Genomic DNA, 6,000 nt, shown 5'->3' with positions numbered 1-6,000 from the left:
TGGAGACGGTGGAGGTTTGCCTCCATTTACGTTACCTCATTTTCCATTACCTCCTTCTGAAGAGCCTTCTCCTTTGGGAGGTTTGGAACTTTCCCCTTGCAACCTAATATTCCTCTCTTCATAGAGGACCTTCACCATCTCTGTCATATCAAAGAAATCCTTTCTGAAGGTCTTCTCATCTTCTGTCATGTTTGTATGTTCTCCTTCATGAGACATGATCTCTAGAGTCTCAACTACAACTTGAGGCTAAACTAGTGTTGGAGATTGTGGCAACCTTTCTCTCCTTCCCCTTGACCCAACTTCACGGCTTCCAACCAGATTCCATTCACCTCTTTTGATTTTTAACCTTGTAAGCACGACATAAAATTGCAAACAATTAAATACTTACTTTATAAAGAAAACCTAGTGCTCTGATACCAAATTGACCTGACTTAGAATATTAGATTGCAGTGCTAATATCCTCCTCAGATTATAAACAAAATGCTTTCATTGTGCTTAAGGATTCATGAATTTTTACAAGTGAAATGAAGATTTTTTTTATGTTAATTTTATGAGAAATTTAACATAAATAAGAAACTAAAAAAAAACATAAACATGTACAAAACATCATCAAAAACAAATTACAACAAGCACATGATAAACAAGTTCACCCCTCCTGGGCTACGTCTCCTTGGTCCAGCTTCCAATGGCTTGAGCATCTCTATTATGCTCAAAAAAGTAAAAATATGTGTTTACAATGCTCAAATGCTTGTGTAACCTGCTCCAATCAATCCAAAATACTTAAAAATGGCTATCTAGCCTATTTTTGCATCCAATTTGGTGGAAAAATGAAGAAGTTATGACTTCTCCTAGTTCTCCCAATATTCGCTCCACAAATTGCCCCATTTCCGACATGATCTTACAAATTAGCCCCAAAAATATGCTAAATGGGAAAAATTTCGCTGCGTAGTAGGCCATAATCTGTCGGTTAACTGTTTATCACAAATCACAATCAGAGAGGAAACCAGTGGGCTTTATAGTCTGTGAACGTGACGGGCGATTTGCGATTCCGTGTGATGGACCCAACCAAAGTATTAACCACAACCGATAAACATATCGTGTCCCGAATCCTTTCACAAATTGCAATTCAACAGAGTATTAATGGTTCATATATGTGGTACCTTTTTTTTTTGCGAAGTGTGATTGTGATCTATGATCCATCGGATCGCAACCCTTCACTGCTTGGGGCCGATTATTTAATGCCTTCCCGCCTGCCTTATCGCATCGCACCTTGGCTATTTTGGGGCCAATTTTAAAAGACAACCCACCTGTGACATGTGACTTGTGATATGTGGGGGCCAATGGCTTCCTGCCACTTGGTGCCTCCCCATTCGATGAAGGGCCTTGCCACATCAACCAATCATGCCATGTGTCCAAATCAAACATGAACTTTGACTTGCTCTAAGTTCTGCATATGAGCTCAGATTTGAGTGTCGTTTGCACCGTTGTAATCATAATGATGAGCTCTTCGATCTGAATCTAATCATATCAATATTATGAAACTTTTATTTTTGAGCCTAATTTTGAGCACTTGATCACCGAGTTTGACAAGCGAGTTTGACTCGTTTGTACAACTACACGTGGGAAATTTTTAAGTAACGCTAACTGTAGAATTTGACCAATGCTGACCACAAATTTGGACTAGCACTGACTGTAAGTTTTGAGTAGTACTAATTGCATATTTTGATGAGTTCTAATCATATATTTTGACTAGCGTTGACTATAGAATTTGACCAACATTGATCGCAAACTTTCACTGTAGTTGATTGAGTTTGACCACAAGAAGTTTGACTAAGTTTGATCATAGGTTGACTGAGTTAAACGGTAGGTAGTTGACTTATTTTTACCATAGTTGACAAAGCTTGAGCACAGGAAGTTTATCAAGCTGACCATAAATTTTAGTTGACTTTTGGCTAGTTTGACCAGTGTTGACCAACAATAGTTTCACTAAGTTTGACTAGAAATTTGACTTGTAATATTGGCACAAATTTCTAGACAAATTCTGATATGTAAACCTTGTTGAAAATAAAATTTCTCCTCAAGTCAAAAGATTGTTGGGTTTTCTCTCGAATTGGGTTTCCCTGGTGAAAATATTTTGCCTATTGTGAATGGTTATCTTTCTACGATCTTCATTGTTTTTGTTATAGTTGATATTTTATGTGTGTAATTATTCAATGATATCAATGACATGAGAAATATTGTTTGAAATTCATTAGGAGGTAATTATCAGATCATAAAATAGTATTCTACTACACCTGCTATATAATTTCAACAATAGCAAACATTTGCTTTAATTAAATAGAATTTGTTTTCAAATCAACTCTAATCTTGTGGGTAAGGATTGGAATGGTCCTCAAAGTATTGTTGCAAGCCTCTTTCACCCAAGGGAGTAGAATAGAGACACTACAACCTAGTTTTCTACCCATTGAGTCCCCAATGAATGATTAATAAGCTAGCTATATTTGACTCAATCGATTTCATCTGATTTAATTTAGAGCAGTATTTCTTATTTGATGCACAAGTGGTTAGAAATTTTTTCCCAATCAACAAACTCCATGTAACACCCTCCTCCCACATTTACCTAAGCTAACCGGTCCACCAGAGTAAACATGTGAGGAAGAGTTACTATGATATGATTCAACTTTCCATGTACAATTAAGGAAGTGGAACTAACCAGACAAGACCAATCTGTCCTTCCTTAGAAGCTATAGAACCTTCAGGAACCAACCAACCCGTCCAGGTGTCCAAACCCTGAGACAACTTGATGTTATGCTGAACTAGACCCCGAGTCAGTCCCATGAAAAGCCTTCCATGCGACTAAGCCTCCAGTCACTCCCATGATAAGGAATCCATGAAATTGCAGCCTTTTCAGGAAGTTTTGTTCCATATACCTCAAATTCTGAGCCACCTTTTCAGGGTTAGGGCTCAGGCCTCTACCCAAAACTTCATGAAATTCCAAAAATTGTAAATAACAATGAGATAAGGCTACTAATGTAAACACTTGGACAATAACTTTACCTCAACCCTACCAGTCATGACAGGCATTTCGTCAAACATATCATAAACATGTAATGTATAGGTCATAAATACACATATGAACATAGGGGTCTCATACTTATCTAAGAATCATCAAGAAGGGATGATGAGAGCCATAACTCAAGTCTATCATAAAATATGATTATAACCAACAAATATCTAGAGAAATATCAATGATGAAACCACCATTAAAGCCACATAATGACAAGCACATTTACTCTTGAAATACCAAAGGAAAATGAGCATATATTAACATATGCAAATCCAACCAAGTCAGAGACTTCCACGTACTACCCGACCATAGATTGGACTGAACCAAATCAATATTTTAGTCAATAACCCCTATTCCATAATCCAAGCATGAATGTCACATCTCATCGAATAAACCAAGAACACCAAACCAGGGCTTCTAGATGCCAAACCACCTCAACCCTTAACCAGTGATTCCACCTCACGGTTGGACATCACTAACCATCACCAGATCGGTCTCCACCCAAGTTGTCCAAGGATCTAGAGTGTTTGTTCCAACCAAGGCTTATAGGACTAGTAACTCAATCCACAACTACTGTTGCGCTCTAGAGCATTTATCTAACTAGGGATTTCAGGACTAGTAACTGAACCCACCAAGGGTACTAGAGCGTTTTTCCAACCAAGGCTTCCAGGACTAGTAAATCAACCCAAGATGTTAAAGAGATTCCAAAGTATTTATCCAAATAAGGCTCCATGAACTAATAACTCAAACCACAACCATAAGGAACATGAACACCAATCGAAAAACAAAAGGGAAACCCCCCAACACCATGGCTATCCAGGAAATGGAAAGGCTAGGAAAAACCACTGTCAATCCAGGCAATCCTCCATGCCAATGACATATCACAACAAAACAACCACATCAATGTGCCATGCATGCCAAAACTAGCAAGGAAATCATACATGTAACTCGATACCTGCAAAGCAAACCAATTGTAGCTTTTGATCTTGTTGTCCCCTTGTACTCTCCTTCTTTTCCTTTTCCTTCTTGCTCCAAATCCCAAGTATGCCACAATACTCCAATTGTGCTCCAACAAATCCGTAAGTGTGCATGAGTATGAGAGAGGGAATAGAGTAGAGATATCCAAGATAAAAATGATAAAAGCCATGAATTGATCCTCAAAATTCTTTTATCATTGAGGCCTCTATTTTCTTCATTTTGCCTCCAATTTCCCTCTCATGCAAACCTTGTGATCTTTCACCTTCTTTTTCTCCTATTTTCCATTATTTTCATAAATAAAATGCCAATTAATGCCTCTTTCCTTTTCAAATTCCTTTTCCAATGCCTTTGCCAATTTCCTTTAGCCATAATAAACCAAATGAACACCCACTAGGATGTTTTGTCCAACATTCAGCTTGGAATATGTGTCCCATGACCTTGGTATTATTTATTTTTTTACACGGAAAATCAACCAGGTTTGTTACACTACACAAGTAAACAAAGTATTTTTGTGCGAGCCATTTGAGGCATGATAGCTCACAACTTGGTTTTCTACCTCCGCAAGATTTTGTGCCTAGATTGGAAAATATTAGTTCCTATTAGTCTTGAAAGCTACATTGCTAGTCTAGAATTTTGTTTTACATTACAATAGTTCAAGTGAATATGTTAAAACTTTTAGTTTTTCCACTGCACTAAATTAGTGCATTTATACTTCCTTCAATCACAATTGTAAAATTGAATTCCATTCTTAGTCAAAGCTTGAATTTCATTCTTAGGCAAAGCTTATTTAGTGACTTAATTAGATTTCATATTTATTTTGATTATAAATCTTAGTACAGATTTCATTTTTGACTTAAGCCTTTAATTAACATCCATAGCTAGCCCTTTGAATCTAAATCTTAAAGCTAATTTATAATTTTATAGAAAATTCATTTTTAGTTAAGTTTATTCTTCATTAAAGTGACACATTAAGAAACTAAGATAATTCTTTAACATATAATGAGTGTGCTTCATTAGTTTAGAATCCCACATCGATATAATAAATTCATTATTTTATGCAAGTAATTTGGAATAGACAATGGGGTCTTCAAACACCCTATATCTAGTCATAGAAGGAGATTTCCATATGACTAGCAACATAACCTTTCCCATCCTACCTAACCTGACGAGTCCAACTCACAACTCCTATGTGGGAGGAGAATTAATAAAAATGAAGATGAGTTAAGAGTGTGTGGTGTTTTTTTTAGTTAGTTACACTATTTATTCTATAATCACCCAAGTGTCCTTATATAATTAAATTAACTATGATGCTAATAACACTTCTGATTTCATGTTGTCTTAATAACATTGATGAAATTCACAAGTAGCTCCTCATCGTCTCACATGGATATAGCTAAAATTCAAGCATGCAATGGAAGAATCAAGATAATCATGGCTATCATTATTAATTAGTTAGATACACACCCAAAATAGCTTATTCAAGAGTCAATAGCAATGGTAACCTCATAGTGGAGGATTAAGTGAAGCGTGAAGTGTTTTTATCATAAAGATACTTTGATGCAACCCTAGTGATGTCAAAATATTAATTCTTGTTAAAACATAATTAAGTGGGAGCATACAAATGATACAATTTGTTAATTTTAACTTTAAAATATTTTCCAAATCCAAAATATATGTCGAATGTAATATATCATATGTATCATATCATTATAATTGAAATTTTAAATAAATTCTAAAATAATAAAAATTCTCACTCAATTTAAAATTTTGAATTTCCATCTATAATGCTATGATAAATACGATATATTACATTCAACATATTGATTGGATTTGAACAAAAATTCATATTCATATATATATATATATATACCCGATGGGGTGAAGAATAAGGAAGGCCTAAGAGATGGGGGGCGAGCCTACCACCCCATTGCCTCAACCGAAATTTAAGTCAGGGA

This window comes from Pinus tabuliformis, chromosome Q (genome assembly GCF_031772625.1).
Source record: "Pinus tabuliformis cultivar Carrire ecotype Pingquan chromosome Q, CPIR1, whole genome shotgun sequence".
Classification (NCBI taxonomy): Eukaryota; Viridiplantae; Streptophyta; class Pinopsida; order Pinales; family Pinaceae; genus Pinus; species Pinus tabuliformis.
This window is presented reverse-complemented; position numbering follows the sequence as displayed.